We start from the raw sequence: 20,352 nt of genomic DNA on the forward strand, positions 1-20,352 counted from the left end.
TTGTAATGCCTGACTGACTTGTCTCTTTCATCACAGCTTAGGGGCCCCTTGGGGGCAGGGACCCTGTTTCCCTCTCCTTTATATCTTTTGCCCCCCAGCATGGGGCCTAGCACCTGTTTGAGACTTAGGACACATTTGTTCAACATACAGATTGACAAAATGAATGGAGTGATTTCGGCTGTGGGCTTCTGGTTGTTGACTCATTCATTGCACATGTTTTGTCAAACAGCACCTATGTATGTGAGACTGTGCGGAGGTGTGAATGTGGGTAAAAAAATGCTCAAGCTTTTTTTCTGCCCTGTAGGATGCTATAATCTGGAAGGAAATGTCAGGAGAGGGAACAGGAAGGGGAAATAGCCATCTGTTGAATAGTAGTTAGGCCCTGAGTAAATTCCTTATGTAAGTGACCTCTCCAACACGGTGGGTATTAACAACCCTATTTCACAGGTGCAGAAAGAGGTTCACAGAAGCTCAATAACCTGCCCAAGGTAGGCTGTGGCTGATGGGGCTTAGAAGTCATCCAGGCCTCATACTCTTTCTACTGTCATCATGACATAGAGTAGGATAGACCTGAGGAGGTGTCTGTCTGTACTGAGGGCTGGGGACCCTCAGAGGTAGGATAGCTTACTGAATTGGGATCTTAGAGGCTTTTAAAGGGAGGAAGTTGCCCAGTGAACCTTAAAGTTGAGGTCATTGGTGAGATGGGAATTGGGGATCCTCTCCAAGGGTATGAAAACCCTGGGACCCTGGGAGAGTGTCCTTGGAGTGCTCTGCAGCTGGCTAATGGACAGGAGAGGGTGGATGCATGGTCCTAACTTCTTGTTAGATCATGTGCTTCTTTTTTTTTTTTTTTTTGAGACAGAGTTTCACTCTTGTTGCCCAGGCTGGAGTGCAATCTCAGCTCACTGCAACCTCTGCCTCCTGCGTTCAAGCGATTCTCCTGCCTCAGCCTCCTGAGTAGCTGGGATTAGAGGCATGTGCCACCATGCCCGCTAAGTTTTTGTATTTTTAGTAGAGACGGGGTTTCACCATGTTGGCCAGGTTCATCTTGAACTCCTGATCTCAAGTGATCCACTGGCCTTGGCCTCCCAAAGTACTGGGATTACAGGTGTGAGCCACCATGCCCTGCCGTTGATCACATGCTTCTTTAAGAAGGCCCTGGGCCCAGTTCCTCCTGCAGCCCCATGACACCAACCATACCTCTTATTTTTGGTCAATGTTAGTTGAATAAACAGATCTTTCTCTCCTGACTCCTTGGGTGAGCAATCAAGATTGGCAGATCTTGGTCCCATCCTGGCAAAGGACCTGCTGCCTTCCAAGCCCTCCTTGTGGTACCCAAATTGACCTCGTTTTCTGGGGCGATAGCCCATCCAATCCAGGGGCTTGCTCATTGAGATGCTTTCTCATTGAAATGAGGATGCCAACTCTTTTCCCAAGCTGAAAGGAAAAAGAATCATGGGCTAAAATTAACAAGCTCAATACAGAGCACTGATAAAAGGGCTCATGCTCTGGAATCAGACCAATGTGGCTTTCAAATCCATTATGTCTGGCGCAGTGGCTCACACCTGTAATCTTAGCACTGTGGGAGGCTGAAGTGGGAGGATCAATTTGAGTCCAGGGGGTCGAGGTTACAGTGAGTTATGATTGCATCACTGCACTTCAACCTGGGCAACAGGGTGAGACCCTGTGTCTTAGAAAAAATGTTCACTCTCTGCCTTCACGGCTTACTGATCTTAAACAAGTCCTCTATCTTCTCTAAGCCTCAGTTTTCTCTTCTGTGAAAGAGGACTAATGATACCCAGATCGTCTAAATCCTAATCTGATCATCTTTCCCCTGCCCCAGTCTCTCTTGGCTGATGTGAAGTACGATTAGACATTGACAGCTTGGCTCTGAGTCAAGGAAAGATCAGGAAAGAGATAGGAACAATCAGGACAGCCGGGTGGGGTGGCTCACGCCTGTAATCCCAGAACTTTGGGAGGCCGAGGCAGGTGGAACACAAGGTCAGGAGATCGAGACCATCCTGGCTAACACGATGAAACCCTGTCTCTACTAAAAATACAAAAAAATTAGCCGGGTGTGTGGTGGGCGCCTGTAGTCCCAGCTACTCGGGAGGCTGAGGCAGGAGAATGGCGTGAACCTGGGGGGTGGAGGTTGCAGTGAGCTGAGATCACGCCACTGCACTCTAGCCTGGGCGACAGAGTCAGGCTCATCTCAAAATAAATAAATAAATAAATAAATAAATAAATAAATAAATAAATAAAGGAAAGATCAGGACAGTCTCTGGAAAAAAAGAAAATACAGGCTGTCTGTTTGGTGCTTACAATGGATGAGCTGCGGATACTCCAGATACAATATTAATAAAACATAACTTCAGGCCAGGCGTGGTGGCTCATGCCTGTAATCTCAGCACTTTGGGAGACCGAGGCAGGCAGATCACCCAAGGACAGGAGTTTGAGACCAGCCTGACCAACATGGAGAAACCTTGTCTCTACTAAAAATACAAACATTAGCTGGGCATTGTGGCGCATGCCTGTAATCCCAGCCACTTGGGAGGCTGAGGCAGGAGAATCACTTGAACCTCGGAAGTGGAGGTTGTGGTGAGCTGAGATCGCACCATTACACTCCAGCCTGGGCAGCAAGGGTAAAATTCTGTCTCAAAAATAAATAAATAATAAAACATAACTTCAGTTCATAAAACTATTGTCAAGTAGTGTGGTAGGCACTTAACATACTTCTTAACATACTTCATATCTTTTTTTTTTTTTTTTGAGATGGAGTGTCACTGTTGCTCACCCTGGAGTGCAGTAGTGCGATCTTGGCTCACTGCAACCTCTGTCTTCTGGGTTCAAGCAATTCTCATGCCTCAACCTCTCAAGTAGCTGGAATTATAGGCATGCACCATCACACTTTGCTAATTTTTGTATTATTATTATTATTGAGACAGACTCTCGCTCTGTTGCCCAGGCTGGAGTGCAGTGATACGATCTCATCTCACTGCAACCTCTGACTCCCTGGTTCAAGCGACTTTCCTGCCTCAGTCCCCCTAGTAGCTGGGATTACAGGCATGTGACACTATGCCCAGCTAATTTTTGTATTTTTAGTAGAGATGGGGTTTTGCCATGTTGGCCAGGCTGGTCTGGAACTCTGGACCTCAGGTAATCCACCTGCCTCGGCCTCCCAATGTGGTGGGATTACAGGTGTGAGCCACCGTGCCCGGCAAAGTTTTGTATTTTTAGTAGAGATGGTGTTTTACCACATTGGCTAGGCTGGTCTTTTTTTTTTTTTTTTTTTTTTGAGATGGAGTTTCGATGTTGTTGCCCAGGCTGGAGTGCAATGGCGCAATCTCAGCTCACTGCAACCTCTGCCTCCTGGGTTCAAACAATTCTTCTGCCTCAGCCTCCATAGTATCTGGGATTACAGGCACCCGCCACCACGTCCAGCTAATTTTTTGTATTTTTAGAAGAGACGGGGTTTCACTATATTGGACAGGCTGATCTTGAACTCCTGACCTCAGGCAATCCACCTACCTCAGCCTCCCAAAGTGCTGGGATTATAGGCGTTAGCCACCGAGGCTGGCGGCCAGGCTGGTCTTAAACTCCTGACCTCAAGTGATCTGCCTGCCTCAGCCTCCCAAAGTGTTAGAATTACAGGCATAAGCCACCACTCCCAACCTTAACATATTTCATAGCTAATCTTCAGAGAGGTATTCTTACTCCCATTCTAAAGATGAGGAAATAGAGGTCTCAGAGTGATTGTCTTCATGCAAGATCACTTGGGTGAAGCATGTGTATCTATCAGGACTCAACTGCAGATAACATAAATTCTATTGCCAAGAAGAAAGGGATGTCATACAGGGCATTAAGTGCTTCCAAAATAATTGAAAGGGCTCTACTTCTAGACTAGGCTTGCAGGAATAACTTTAGAACTCGGCAGAATTGAGCAGCCAGGGGAGCTGTTTCCTTTGCTACATTCAAAGATGGTGAAGATCAGGGAGTTCACACTGCAATGTTGGCTCCAGACCTGTGCTAGATCCATGCCAGCAAAAAACAAAAACAAAAAAGATTCCAAGTTTTAGCTATGCAGCATGAATAAGTTCTAGAGTTCTGCTGTACACTGTGTCTATAATGAACAATACTGTATTTTGCATTTAAAATTTTTTAGATCCCAGCACTTTGGGAGGCCAAGGCAGGCAGATTGCTTGAGACCAGCCTGGGCAATATGGCGAAATCCCGTCTCTACAAAAAATACAAAAAAATGACTGGATGCGGTGACTCCCGCACTTGGGAGGCCAAGACGGGTCAATCACCTGAGGTCAGAAGTTCGAGACCAGCCTGGCGAACATAGTGAAACCCCATCTCTACTAAAAATACCAAAATTAGCTGGGTGTGGTGGCAGGTGCCTGTAATCCCAGCTACTTGGGAGGCTGAGACAAGAGAATTGCTTGAACCCAGGAGGCAGAAGTGGCAGGTTGCAGTGAGCCAAGATTGCACCATTGCACTCCAGCCTGGGTGACAAGAGTGAAACTCCCTCTCAAAAAAGAAAAAAAAAATCCACTGGGCATGGTGACACACACCTGTAGTCCCAGCTACTAGGGAGGCTGAGGTGGAAGGATCGTTTGAGCCCAAGAGGTCGAGGCTCCAGTGAGCCATGATTATGCCACTGCACTCCAGCCTGGGAGACAGAGTGAGATTCTGTCTCAAAAATAATTTTTTTTTTTTGTTAGGAGGCTAAGATCTTTTTTTTTTTTTTTGAGATGGAGTCTTGCTCTGTCACCCAGGCTAGAGTGCAATGGTGCAATCTCGGCTCACTGCAAACTCCACCTCCTGGGTTCACACTATTCCCCTGCCTCAGCCTCCCAAGTAGCTGGGACTACAGGCACCCGCCACCACGCCCGGCTAATTTTTTGTATTTTTTTTTAGTGGAGATGGGGTTTCACTGTGTTAGCCAGGATGGTCTCGATCTCCTGACCTCATGATCTGCCCGCCTTGGCCTCCCAAAGTGCTGGGATTACAGGCGTGAGCCACTGCACCCGGCCAGGAGGCTAGATCTTATGTTATGTGTTCTTACCACAAAACAACAACAATAACAACAGAACAAGGAAACCTTTGGAGGTTATAGGTAATATATTTATTACCTTGACTGTAGTGATGGTTTTGCAAGTATATTCATATATCCATACCCATCAAGCTGTACACATTAAATATGAGCAGTTTTTGTGTATCTATTATACTCCATTAAAGTTGTTTTTTTTGTTTTGTTTTGTTTGAGATGGAATCTCGCTCTTGTCACCCAGGCTGGAGTGCAGTGGTGTGATCTCTGCTCGCTGCAACCTCCGCCTCCCAGGTTCAAGTGATTCTCCTGCCTCAGCCTCCCGAGTAACTGGGATTACAGGCGCCCTGCACCACGTCCAGCTAATTTTTGTATTTTTAGTAGAGATGGGGTTTCGCCATGTTGGCCAGGCTGGTCTCGAACTCCTGACCTCAGGTGATCTGCCAGTCTCAGCCTCCCAAAGTGCTGGGATTACAGGCATGAGCCACCGCAGCCAGGCTAAAGCAGCTTTTAAAAACAACTTTATGGCCGGGCGCGGTGGCTTAAGCCTGTAATCCCAGCACTTTGGGAATCCGAGACGGGCGGATCACGAGGTCAGGAGATCGAGAGCATCCTGGCTAACACGGTGAAACCCGGTCTCTACTAAAAAAAAAATACAAAAAAAAAAAAAAAAAAAAAAAAACTAGCCGGGTGCGGTGGCGGGCGCCTGTAGTCCCAGCTACTAGGGAGGCTGAGGCAGGAGAATGGCGTGAACCCGGGAGGCGGAGCTTATAGTGAGCCGAGATCCGGCCACTGCACTCCAGCCTGGGCGACAGAGCGAGACTCCGTCTCAAAAAAAACAAAAACAAAAAACACAACTTTATTAGCCGGATGTAGAGGTGGGTGCCTGTAATCCCAGCTACTCGGGAGGCTGAGGCAGGAGAATAGGCAGGAGAATCACTTGAACTCGGGAGGGTGAGTCAAGATCGTGCCATTGCACTCCAGCCTGGGTGACAGAGTGAGACTCCATCTCAAAAAAATTAAAAAAAAAAAAGTTGCTTCAAATCCTGACCCAAAGACTTCTGACACTGCTGCAGAAATGGCTTTGATTCAAAGCCTTTAACCTCTTTTCTTCCACCTTCCAAAGCTCACCCAAATGTATCTAGATTAGTAGATCCACATTCACATCCAGAGCCCTAGCTGCAAGGGAGTCTGGGAAACGTAGTTTTTCACTTTCCATCTGTGCAGTCCAGGAAGCCAGGCTAGGAGGGAGGAAGGAATGTTGAATGCCAAACCACCATTTCTGCAACTGCAAAGCCTGTGCCTTTTCATCGAATTACCTGGCTCAGGTCCTGCTTTTGGTGTGGGGAATGCTGATGTATAGGTTTTAGTGGAAACTTCAGCTGGTCCCTCATTTCTTAGAGCTCCTATTGGAGCAGGAGGCATTCATGGGAAACTCTAGGAAGGCAGTTTAAGTGTCAGGAGAGCAGGAATATTCCTCTATTTCTCTCTTTCTCTCTCTACCTTTCTTTAACAGCTTTATTAAAATATAATAACATATTATACAATTCATTTATTTAAAGTGTACAATTCAATAGATTTTAGTCTAGTCACAGAATTGTGCAACTATCACCACAATTTATTTTAGAACATCTTCATCATGCTAAATAATGCAGTCTCCATACCCCGTCCCCAACCCACATCCTCTGGCAACCACTAATCCACTTTCTGTCTCTATGGATTTCCCTATTGTGTACATTTCATATAAATAGAACTACATAATATGTTGCCTTTGTGTCTGGCTTCTTTCACTTAACATAAAGGTTTTCACTGTTGATTCATGTTGTAACATGTATCAATACTTTTTTTTTTTTTTTTTTTTTTTTGAGACAGGGTCTCTATTGCCCAGGCTGGAGTGCAGTGGCATGATCATAGCTCACTGCAGCCTCAACCTCCTGGGCTCCAGCCATCCTCCCACCTCAGCCTCCCAAGTAGCTGGGACAGCAGGTATGTGCCACCACACTCAGCTAATTTTAAAATTTGTTCATACAGACAGGGTCTCACTATGTTGTCTAGGCTTATCTGAAACTCGTGGGAGCAGCAATCCTCCTGCTTCGGCACAGGCATGAGCCGTCGCTCCCAGGTCTTTAACTTTTTTTTTTTTTTTTTTTTTTTAACCCAGAGGCAGGGTCTTGCTCTGTCACCCAGGCCGGAGTGCAGTGGCACAGTCATAGCTCACTGCATCCTCAAACTCCTGGGGCTTAAGTGATCCTCCCACCGCACCCTGCTAATTTTTAAATTGTTCTGTAGCCATGAAGTCTCGCTTTGTTGCCTAGGCAGGTTTCAAACTTTTGACTTCAAGCAATTCTCTTGCCTTGCCCTTCTGAAGTGCTGGGATTACAGGTACTCGGCCTCTGTTTAGTTTTTTGAGGAACTGCCTATCTGTTTTCCACAGTCACTGTACCATCTTATATTTCTACCAGCAATGTATAAGGGTTCCAATTTCTCTGCAATCTCGCTAACATTTGTGTTTTTTTCTGTTTTGGCTTATTTTGTGTAATTGTAGTCATCCTAGTAGGTGTGAAATGGTATCTCATTGTGGTTTCCACTTGCATTTTCCTGATGGTTAATGATGGTGAGCATCTTCTTACATACTATTTGACCAGTTGTACATCTTCTTCAGAGAAATGTCTGCTCAGATTCTTTGCCCATTTTTAAATTTGGTTGTCTTTTATTATTGAGTTGCAAGGGTTATTTTTGTGTTCTGAATACAAGTTTCTTTTCAGATATGATTTGAAAATATTTCATCTTGTTCTGTGAGTTGTCTTTTCACATTCTTTTTCAAAAAATAATTTATTTAGGTGGAATTAATATAACTTAAAAGCAATCATTTTAGGGCTAGGCAAGGTGGTTCATGCCTGCAATCCCAGTTGGAGACCGAGGCAGGAGGATTGCTTGAGCTCAGGAGTTTAAGACCAGCCTGGGTAACATAGCAAGACCTTGTTTCTACTAAAAAAAAAAAAAAAAAAATTACCCTGGTGTGGTGGTTCATGCCTACAGTCCCAGCTACTCAGGAGGCTGAGGTGGGATAAATGCTTGAGCCCAGGAGGTTGAGGCTGCAGGTAGCCATGATTGTGCCACTGCACTCCAACCTGGGTGACAAAGGGAGACTCCATCTCAAAAAAACAAAACAAAACAAAATTAGCCGGGCACAGTGGCTCAAGCCTGTAACCCCAGCACTTTAGGAGGCTGAGGCAGGCAGATCACCTGAGGTCAGGAGTTCAAGACCAGTCTGACCAACATGGAGAAACCCCGTCTTTACTAAAAATACAAAATTAGCTAGGTGTGGTGGCACATGCCTGTAATCCCAGCTACTCGGGAGGCTGAGGCAGGAGAATCGCTTGAACCTAGGAGGCGGAGGTTCCAGTCAGCCGAGATTGCACCATTGCACTCCAGCCAGGGCAACAAGAGTAAAACTCTGTCTCAAAAAAAAAAAAAAAGAAAGAAAAAGAATCATACAATTGCATACAGTTGTGACTTTTTGTGTCTGGTTTATTTGCTTTAGCATAATGTTTTGGAGTTTCTCCATGTTGCAGTATGTATCAATACTTTATTCCTGTTTATGGATGAATATTCCATTGTATATATGCACTACAATTTATCCATTCATCTGTTGATGGACATATGGGCTGTTTTCTACCTTTGGGGCTATTTCTTTCCTTTTTTTTTTTTTTTTTTTTTTTTTTTGAGGCGGAGTCTTGTTGTGTTGCCCAGGCTGGGTGCAGTGGCACGATCACGGCTCACTGCAACCTCTGCCTCCCAGGTTCAAGCAATTCTCTGCCTCAGCCTCCTGAGTAGCTGAGATTACAGGCGCCTGCCACCACACCTGGCTAATGTTTTTTTTGTATTTTTTGTAGAGATGGAGTTTCACCATGTTGGCCAGGCTGGTCTTGAACTCCTGACCTCGTGATCCACCCACCTCAGCCTCCCAAAGTGCTGGGATTAAAGACGTGAACCACCGTGCCCGGCTGGGCTATTTCAAATAATGTTACTATGAACAGGAACGCATACGTGCTTGTTTGAGTATCTATTTCCAATTTGGGGTATATACTAGAAGTGGAATATGCTAATTCTTTACCTTTGAGGAATCACCAAATTGTTTTGCCATAGCACCTGGACCATTTTGCATTTCCACCAACAATGTATGAGAGTTCCAATTTCTCTGCATCCTTGCCAACAGCACTTGCTTTTATTTTTTCAAGACAGATTCTCTGTTGCCCAGTGCAATGACGCAATCTCAGCTCACTGCAACCTCCGCCTCCTGGGTTCAAGTAATTCTTCTGCCTCAGCCTCCCAAGTAGCTGGGATTACAGGCGCATGCCACCACACCCAGCTAGTTTCTTGTATGTTTAGCAGAGACAGGGTTTCACTGTGTTGGCCAGGCTGGTCTTGAACTCGTGACCTCGTGATCCGCCTGCCTTGGCCTCCCAAAGTGCTAGGATTATAGGCGTGAGCCACCACACCCGGCCACCAACAACGCTTGTTATTTTCCTTTATTTTATTATTTATTTATTTATTTTTGAGATGGAGTCTCGTTCAGTGAACCACCATGCCTGACCTATTTTCTTTAAAAAAATATATATATAATATATATGTATATGTATATATATACATATATACATATGTGTGTATATATATACATATATATACACATATATACATATATGTGTGTGTATATATACACAGCTATCCTATACTTCCTTTGATGGAATCTTATGAAGCACAAAGATTTTTAATTTTGGTGAAATCCAATTTTCCTACTTTATTTTTTGTTGCTTGTGCTTTTTGTGTTGTATCTAAGAAAGTTTTGTCTAACCCAAGGTCAGAAAGGTTTGCTCCCATATTTTCTCCTAAGAGTTTTGGAGTTTTAGCTCTTACATTTAGGTATATGATGCATTTTGAGTTTAGTTTTGTATATGATAAACCGATACATTTTTTTTTTTTTTTTGAGATAGGGTCTTGCTTTGTTGCCCAGGCTGGAGTGCAGTGGCCCAACCACAGATAACTGCAGCCTTGACCTCCCAGGCCCAAGTGATCCTCCCATCTGAGCTTCCAAGCAGCTGGGAGTACAGACGCACACCATGCACCACCACGCCCAGCTAATTTTTGTATTTTTTTTGTAGAGAAGAGGTTTTGCCATGTTGTCCAGGCTGGTCTCAAACTCCTGAGTGCAAGCCATCCTCCTGCCTCAGCCTTCCAAAGCGCTGGAATTACAGGCATGAGCCACTGTACCCAACCAGGGACACAACTCTTTTTGTATGTAGGTATCTGTTTTCTCAGCAGCATTTGTTGGTGTTTTTTTTTTTTTTGAGACGGAGTGTTGCTGTGTCACCCAGGCTGGGGTGCAGTGGCGCGATCTTGGCTCACTGCAAGCTCCGCCTCTTGGGTTCACGCCATTCTCCTGCCTCAGCTTCCCCAGTAGCTGGGACTACAGGCGCCCGCCACCATGCCTGGCTAATTTTTTGTATTTTTAGTAGAGACAGGGTTTCGCTGTGTTAGCCAGGATGGTCTCTGTCTCCCGACCTCGTGATCTGCCCACCTCGGCCTCCCAGAGTGCTGGGATTACAGGTGTGAGCCACTGCGCCTGGCCTATTTGTTGGTTTTGTATCCTAAAACCTTGCTGAACTCATTAGTTCCAATAAGCTTTTGTGGATTCCTCAGGATTTTCTTTTCTTTTTCTTTTTTCTTTTTTTTTGAGACGGAGTTTCACTCCTGTTACTCAGGCTGGAGTGTAATGGCGCAACCTTGGCTCACTGCAACCTCTGCCTCCCGGGTTCAAGTGATTCTTCGGCCTCAGCCTCCCAAATAGTTGGGATTATAGGCGCCTGCCACCATGCCCGGGTAATTTTTGTATTTTTAGTAGAGACAGAGCTTTGCCATGTTGATCAGGCTGGTCTTGAACTCCTGACCTCAGGTGATCCAACCGCCTTGGCCTCCCAAAATGCTGGGATTACAGGCATGAGCCACCGGGCCCAGCCTCCTCAGTGTTTTCTATGTACAAGATTATGTCCTCTGTATATACAGTTTTACCTCTTAATTTCTAATCTGGGTGCCTGTTTTTTTTTCCTTTTTAAATTTTATTTTATTTTATTTTTATTTTTTGGCCTAGTAGCCCTGGCTAGAACCTTTAGGACAGTGTTGAATAGAAGCAGTAAGGGTGGATATGGTCTCATTCCTGATCTGAAGAGGAAAACAACTCTCTTTTCATCCTAAATTCCATCTTAGCTGTGTGCTTTTTGTAGAAGCCTTTTATCAGGGTGAGGAAGTTCCCTATTCCTGGTTTGGTGAGTGTTTTTTTTTGTTTGTTTGTTTGTTTGTTTGTTTTAAACAGAGTTTCGCTCTTGTTGTCCTGGCTGGAGTGCAATGGCTTGATCTCAGCTCACTCCGCAACCTCTGCCTCCCAGGTTCAAGCGATTCTCCTGCCTCGGCCTCCCGAGTAGCTGGAATTACAGCATGCACCACCATGCCCAGCTAATTTTGTATTTTTAGTAGTGACAGAGTTTCTCCATGTTGGTCAGGCTGGTCTCGAACTCCTGATCTCAGGTAATCTACCCACCTCAGCCTCCCAAAGTGCTGGGATTACAGGCATGAGCCACTGCACCTGGCCTAGTGACTATATTGTATCCCAAAAAGGAATGGTAGATTTTGTCAAATCATTTTCCTGCACCTATTGAGATGATCATGTCCTTTATTCCACTGCCATATTATATTACAGTAATTTATTTTTGCATGTTAAACTATTTCTGGGATAAAACTCACTCACTCATGATGTATAACCCTTTTTTCTTCTTCTTTTTTTTTTTTTTTTTTTTTGAGACGGAGTCTCGCTCTGTTGCCCAGGCTGGAGTGCAGTGGCCGGATCTCAGCTCACTGCAAGCTCTGACTCCCAGGCTTACGCCATTCTCCTGCCTCAGCCTCCCGAGTAGCTGGGACTACAGGCGCCTGCCACCTCGCCCGGCTAGTTTTTTGTATTTTTTAGTAGAGATGGGGTTTCACCATATTAGCCAGGATGGTCTGGATCTCCTGACCTTGTGATCCACCCATCTCAGCCTCCCAAAGTGCTGGGATTACAGGCTTGAGCCACCGCGCCTGGCCTTTTTTTTTTTTTTTTTTTTTGAGACGGAGTCTTGCTCTGTCGCCCAGGCAGGAGTGCAGTGGCACAATCTCGGCTCACTGCAAGCTCCGCCTCCTGGTATAACCCTTTTTATATGTTGTTGAGTGTTGATTCTGCCTGCTCATGTTTTGTTGTGGATTTTTGTATTTGTACTCACAAGAGATAATAGTCTGTGGTTTTCTTATGATCTTTGTTTTTTGTTTGTTTGTTTGTTTTGTTTGTTTTTAAAATTTTTTTGTAGAAATGGGGTTTCACCATGTTGCCCAGGCTGGTCTTGAATTCCTGGGCTCAAGCGATCTTCCTGCCTTGGCCTCCCAAAGTGCTGGGATTATAGGTGTGATCCACTGCAGCAAGCCTGTCATTGTTTTCTGATATCAGGGTAACATCAGTCTCACAGGATAAGCTGGGAAATGTTCTCTCCTCTTCTATTTTTTGGAAGAGTTTGTGAAGATTTGACATTAATTATTTAAGTGTTTAGTGAAAACAATAGAGGTCATAGCTTTTGGAGATAGCTAGAAAAGTGGAAAGGCCTTGGGCTCTGGGACCTTGGGCAGAGGCTGCTGAATGTGACAGATCTATTCTGATGGGCATACACATCATTTTAAGACATTGGAGGGCCAGGCACGGTGGCTCACGCCTGTAATCCCAGAGCTTTGGGAAGCCAAGGCGGGTGGATCATCTGAGGTCAAGAGACCAGCCTGGCCAACATGGCAAAACCCCATCTCTACTAAAAATACAAAAATTAGCCGGGTGTGGTGGCACATGCCTGTATTCCCAGCTACTCGGGAGGCTGAGGCAGAAGGATCGCTTGAACCCAGGAGGCAGAGGCTGCAGTAAGCTGAGATCATGCCACTTCACTCCAGCCTGGGTGACAGAGCAAGACTGTGTCAAAAAAAAAAAAAAAAAGACAAAAAAAACTGGAGCCATTCTTTTAAAAAATATGGAGATTTCACATACAACTCCTGATTTTCAGATTCTCTGGAAAAGCTGGAACCCTGGCAACACTGGCCCCTGATTATTCTGTGTAGTGGCTGATCTTTAAGAATAGACCATTCTCTCCGGTTTGTCTCAGTCCCAACCTTTCCCTGTTGGATCCTTGAAACCAAGACCCAGTGTCAGGAAACAATTGTATCATGCTTATTCTTGGATCACTTTATGTTAACTGCATGGCCACTATAGACATTTGAGTTGATACTACCTGGTATACCCTCGCTGAGTCTTGTCTGCTCATCCATAAAATGGAGACATTAAAAATTCTTGGCCGGGCGTGGTGGTTCACGCCTGTAATCCCAGCACTTTGGGAGGCTGAGGTGGGTAGATTACCTGAGATTGGGAGTTCGAGACCAGCCCGACCAACATGGAGAAACCCTGTCACTACTAAAAATATAAAATTAGCTGGGCGTGGTGATGCATGCCTGTAATCCCAGCTACTCAGGAGGCTGAGGCCGGAGAATCACTTGAATCTCGGAAGTACAGGTTTCATTTTGTTGCCCAGGCTGGAGTACAGTGGCACAATCATGGCTGACTGCAGCCTTGACCTCCAGGTCTCGAGCAATTCTCCTGCTTTAGCCTCTCAGGTAGCTGGAACTACAGGCCCATGCCATCATGCCTAGTTATTTTTAAAATTTTTTGTAGGGAAGGGGTCTTGCTATGTTGCCCAGACTGGTCTCAAACTCCTGGGCTCAAGTTATCCTCCCACCTTTGCCTCTCAAAGTGTTGGGATTACAGGTGTGAGCCACCATGCCTGGCCACCTTGGAGAATTTTGAGGAAGATTAAATAAGATGGTCATAAAGAGATTTGGCCTATAGGAGGCATTGAATAAATTTACCTCTTGCTTTTCCCTGGCTGCATAGTATTCTGATGCATGGATGTACATAATATGTAGCTTTCCTCTAATGGTAGATATATAGGTGGACTTTAATTTTGCCCTGTTCCACACCAGGCTGGAAAGGACATCCATGTACATGGTAGGCAGTTTTGCGTAGTGGCTTAGAGTACATTAGCTCTGCTGGATTTGAATCCAAGCAAGGTGACCTCTTCTTGTCTCCTATTCTCTTGGAATGGTTGAGATGAGAGGATAAGTAGCATGACCTTGGATATCACTTGAAGATACATCTGCAGTTTTACCCACAGAAGGACTGGAAGGTCACAGATGGGTGCAGGGGAAGATGCAAGAGTGTTTGCAGGTCGCTTCTGCAAATGTAAGAGCAGGCGCACCTTAACTCAAGATCTCTTCCCCACCTTTGGGTGTGAAGCCAAGGGCCAACTCAAATGCATCTGACAGACTGACAGCTGGGCTGTCTGGGGAGATAAGCAAGTGGGTGTCAGGCAGAGGGAGGGAGGTGTCAACCACAGAGAAGAGCCAGGCAAGAGCACTGTCAGCCCCACCCTCAGCTCTGCCCGTGGAAGCACACCCCACACAGCTGCTTAATCTCTAAGCCAGTGATGTCCCAGATCCCTTCCTGACCTGGAGTCCTTACCTGGTGCCCCTCAAAAGTGTCCATGTGACAGAGGTCCTGGACCCATAAGCTGAGCTCTCTGGGAAGTCAGCTGGCTGGCCTCAAGGCCATTGGAGGTGGCAATGGATATGGGTTGAAGAAGTTTTTGAGGTTTTCAGGGAGGAAGTGGGGCTCCTGGCTGTGGTTCCATTATCTCCCTTTCTTAGTGCATGAGTCAGCCAACTCCATCCCCAGTTCTACTTTGCTCCCCCAGCCCCTACCCTCCTAATAATAAGCTCAAGTGTACATTACTTTCCATTTCACAACATCCAGTAAGCTTCTTGATAGCCGGACCGTAATTCTAAGGTCTGAGTCATATTTCTATGGGTTGTATTCCCAGAAAATAGTCCAATGCCTGACACATAGCTGGTAATTAATAAATATGTGAATTACTTTGGGAGGCTGAGGTGGGAATATTGCTTGAGGGCAGGAGTTTGAGACCCCCTTGGTCAGCATAGCCAGACCCTGTCTCTACCAAAAAACAAGAAAGAAAGAAAGAAAAAAAGAGAGAGAGAGAGAAAGAAAGAGAGAAAGAAAAGCAAATAAATATGTGAATGAATGACATTCTTGCCGGGTACCAAATGCTAATTCTGCAGCTCATTTCAAGATGGTCTCTGTTTGTCTTGATTTTTCCGGGAGCCCCTTCTACCAAACGTATTTGTGGCCCTTTTCACTTCTTCAAAGGCCTGGAAAGTCTTCCCTAAGCTCTCCCTCTCCTCTGGGACTTGCAACCTCAACTTGGGTCATGTGATTCTTTTAAAACTGTATATATTTAAGATCTACAACATGATGTTTTGATACACATACGTACAGTAAAGTGATTACTACAGTCAAGCAATTTAACACATCCATCACCTCACAGTTACCTTGTGTGTATGTGTGTGTGTGTGTGTGTGTGTGTGGTAAAAGTACCTAAAATTACTCTTTTTTTTTTTTTTTTTTTTTTGAGACGGAGTCTCGCTTCGTTTCCCAGGCTGGAGTGCAGTGGCGCAATCTCGGCTCACTGCAAGCTCCGCCTCCCGGGTTCACGCCATTCTCCTGCCTCAGCCTCCCGAGTAGCTGGGACTACAGGCGCCCACCACTGCGCCCGGCTAATTTTTTCTATTTTTAGTAGAGACAGGGTTTCACCATGGTCTCGATCTCCTGACCTTGTGATCCGCCCGCCTCGGCCTCCCAAAGTGCTGGGATTACAGGCGTGAGCCACCGCGCCCGGCCTAAAATTACTCTTTTAGCAAATATCTAGTATATAATATTACTAACTATAATCCTCATGCTCTATGTTACACCCCTAGACTTATTCATTCTAAGTAACTACAACTTTGTACCCTTTGACGTTCATCTCCCATTTCCCTTACACCCCAGGTCCCTGTCCCTGGTAAAGACCTTTCTACTCTCTGTTTCTATGCTTTCTACTTTGGAGTCATGTGGGTTGTTTTTTTGTTTTGTTTTGTTTTTTGAGACTGAGTTTTGCTCTTGTCTCCCAGGCTGAAGTGCAATGGCATGATCTCAGCTCACTGCAACCTCTGCCTCCTAAGTTCAAGCGATTCTCCTGCCTCAACCTCTTAAGTAGCTGGGATTACAGGCACCCACAACCATGCCCGGCTAATTTTTGTATTTTTAGCAGAGACAAGGTTTCACCATGTTGGCCAGGCTGCTCTTGAACTCTTGACCTCAGGTGATCCACCTGCCTCCGCCTCCCAAAGTGCTGGGATTACAGGCGTGAGCCACACCCGGCCAGGTCATCTGATCTCGAGTGAGTCATTTTCCTTATCTGAGTGTCAGTTTTCTTGCCTCTAAAATGGGAATAATGGCATTCATCTCCCAGAGTCACTCTCCTGAGACAAAGCGTGTGGAATGGCTTTGCGTGGTTCCTGGCATATGATGAGCGCTCACATGCCAAGAGCTATTACTATTGTGGTGCGTGGATGGGGTAGGGGAAGACTGCATTGAATGAGAGCAATGATCCCCAACCACGGAAGGGTCAATAAATAAAGCAAGAAAACTAAATGTAGTTAATCTCTCCAATTATGCTGCCCAAATTCCGATCTTCCAAAGTGGGTCAGGAATAAGCATCACAATTTTAACACTTTTAGGAAGCTGACTTGCAGGCGCTTGCCTAACTAGGTAAAGGGTAATGTACGATATCAATAGTCACCCACATTTGTCTCGTGCTTGCTTTGGACCAGGCACTATCCGAAGGGTTTTACGTGGATTATCTTGAAGAAACCTGGAAAGAATTCTGTGAGGCAAGTGTTGTTATTATCCCCATTTGACAGATGAGGAAAGATGCACAGAGAGGTTAAGTGATTTGCCATAAGGTTACCCAGTTGGGATTAAATCCAGCAGAGCTCTTATTCTTAACCACTCCGCATATTGACTCTGTCTGGAGGTCTTTTCCAGCTTTGCATGGAAAGGGGAAAATGTGATCCCAGCCATATGTCCACCAATAGGGAAATGCTACATATTAAGCACAACCCTGCAATGGAACATTATACAGTTAGGAAAAAGCAGGAGGCAGATAGGTATGTTCATGGCATGAAATGCTGCCCACAATGGATTATTAGAAAACCCAGAAGAGATTGGGCACGATGGCTCACACCTGTAATCCAGCACTTTGGGAAGCCAAGGTTGGTGGATCACTTGAGGTCAGGAGCTCGAGATCAGCCTGCCAACGTGGTGAAACCCCGTCTCTACTAAAAATACAAAAAAAATTATCTGGGCTTGGTGGTGCGTGCCTGTAGTCCCAGCTTGAACAGGATAATGGCTTGAACCCAGGAGACAGAGGTTGCCAGTGAGCCAAGATCGCACCACTGCACTCCAGCCTGGGAGGCAGAGTGAGACTCCGTCTCAAAAAAAGAAAAGAAAAGAAAAGAAAAAAAAAGAAAACCCGGAAGAGCAATGTGTATCAATATATTCCCATGTTTGTATAAAACACAATTTAGCCTTTGAGCCTCTATGCTCAGGCCCACTCCAATACTGTGGAGTGTACTTTATTTTCAATAAATCCCTTCATTTCTTCCTTGCCTTGTTTCTGCTTTTTGTCCAATTCTTTGTTCAAGATGCCAAGAACCTGGACATCCCCCACCAGTGACATATTTTGGCGAGCCAGCCCAGAGGAAGAGTCAAGCAGGATCCCTGGGGCTGCTCAGGGAGAGAGAACCCAGAAACCTGGCATGCCAGCAAAAGGAGACCATCAAGCTTCAGATGATCATGCAACAAAGGATCCAGCCAGTTCCAGGTGAAGACACCACCCCTGGCCATCAAGAAGCTACCCTGCCTCCACTAGACAGAACCGGGTGAGAGTTTCATGATCCCCAATAGGGAGGGACTACGCCCAGGCCAGCATGAAGCAGTTGCAGGAAAAAGACCATCGGTCCCTCTGCCTCCCATGAAGATTTATGGAGGTCACAATCACATCTCTTAGCGGGGAGATGAGGCAGGGAAATAGGGTCTGGAGGCAGGAAACATAAGGCCAATTCACACTTCAGCTCTGACAGGAAATATCTTCTCCACAGGAGATACCCTGAGCAAATGACTTTGTAACTTAACTTCATCCTCTTCATTTACATAGGGTGTACCACATGTAGAAGGTATTTAAACTCTCAAAAACTCTGTAACAGGGCCTTTGAACCCCTATACTCAGGCCTGCTCCAACACTGCAGAGTAGACTTTCATTTTCAATAAGTTTCTTCTTTCCTTAAAAAAAAAAAAAAAAGCAATCAAAAAAATCAATTTACCTGTTTGTTGGTTCACAGAAAAATGTCCGGAAGGGTAAACACTAAACAGTTCACATTGACCACTGGGAAATTGCGAAGGAGGAGGAGCTTCCTTTTTTTGTTTTTACATTTTCTGTTGTTTGAAATGTTTACCACTAGTATGCATTATTTTGCAACTAACGAAAGGAAGAAGAAAGTGTGCAGTGAGCACCAAGAGCCCGAGGACCCAGCCCCTCCAGCTCTTGTCCCCTACTATGGAGGCACTTCCTCTTCAGAGGCCTCCCGAACGTGCCCCCTGCACCTGGAGTCAGCTCCCTACTTCCCCTCTATCTGCACTTCCCAAGTTCACGTGGTCCGTGACCACGGACTTTCCTTGGCTTGGGTCTCTGGTCTGGTCAAGGCATCTGCTCACGTTCCCCAGTTAGAAGACCATGTTCCTCCTTTTGTGCTACCTCCCCAGGGGATGTGGGAAAAGCTGACATCACAGTTAGGCCTGTGGCATCACAGTTAGGCCTGTGACATCACAGGGCATGGAGGCTGACAAGACAGATGATCTGGGAGATGAGAGCAAGGAAGGGCTTGGCAGGCAGAGGTTGCTCCACGTGGGAACCTGAGGGAGTCTGTCCTCAGCCCACCTCCTGGGACATTTCCTAGCCAAGCCAGGGAGCTTTCAGGATTGGAGATTTGGAAATCTCCAAGGCCATTTCCTTTTTTTATTTTTTTCGAACAGAGAGGTTGTGCAAAGCGTTCTGAGAGTTGGGAGCAGAGTGTGATGCTAGGAGGGGGCAGAGCTGGCAGATGGAAGCCAAAGGTGTGTGGGGATGTGCCTTGGAGGGGAGGAAGCTTCACTCGGTGCCCCCTCACTTCCCTGTGATACCCAGCAAGACTGCAGGGGAGGCAGGCTTGTGGCCTGGGGTTCTGGGAGGGCTCTTTTGGGGAGTGGAGTTTTGGTGAACTAAGCCCCCCATTAAGCTGAAAGATACTGAGGGGGCCACTGAGGGGTGGGGGGAAGGACTGGGAACAGCATGTCGGAAGAGAGAGCAAGAGAGGAAGAAATGAGGGGGTATCTGTCGTAGTGGGGGAAGCTGACATGGCCAAGAGATGGCAGAGTCTGAGGTTTGCCACTAAACAGCTCTTGACTACTTGCTGTATGACTCTAGGTGAGTTGCTAATAAAAAAATCCACCACACAGGTTTATTGTGAAGACTAAATGAGATAAAGTTTATGAAGCCCCTAGCACAGTGCCAGACAGAGCAAGAAAGCTGTTTGTAAAGGTGGCTATTTACTCTGTTCCTTGGACAATTGCAACTGGAACCCTGTTACTTCATCTTCTATTCTGAGCATGTATAATGCAGAATTATCAGTTGTAAGCTACAAAAACCATTTCAGGAGGATGTAAGCAGAAGGAATTTGTTTGAAAGACGTTAGAAAAGCTCACAGAAGGTCTGAGAAGTCTGGAGAGTGAGGCTTGGAGAACAGGATGGATCAAGGGAGGCTGGAAGTAGACAGGACCATGGCCAAATATCAAACCCCAGGACCAGCCCTGCACAGACTCTGCAGCCTCCCCTGAACCCCCTTCTTTCCTCCACTGCCCTGGAAGCCGGATGTGGTACCACAGCCTTTGTTGTAGAGAGGAGTCTCCACAGACCTGCCACCTCAGGGCCAGTGGCTTTTTTTTTTTTTTTTTTTTTTTTTTTTTTGAGATGTAGTCTCACTCTGTCGCCCAGCCTGGAGTATAGCAGAGCCATCTCAGCTCACTGCGACCTCCTGGGTTCAAGCAATTCTCTTGCCTCAGTCTCCCAACTAGCTGGAAATACAGGCATATGCCACCACACTTAGTTCATTTTTGTGTTTTTGTAGAGATAGGGTTTCACCATGTTGGCCAGGCTGGTCTTGAACTCCTGACTTCAAGCAATCTGCCCGTCTCGGCCTCC

The sequence above is a fragment of the Chlorocebus sabaeus genome, chromosome 20, assembly GCF_047675955.1.
Source record: "Chlorocebus sabaeus isolate Y175 chromosome 20, mChlSab1.0.hap1, whole genome shotgun sequence".
Classification (NCBI taxonomy): Eukaryota; Metazoa; Chordata; class Mammalia; order Primates; family Cercopithecidae; genus Chlorocebus; species Chlorocebus sabaeus.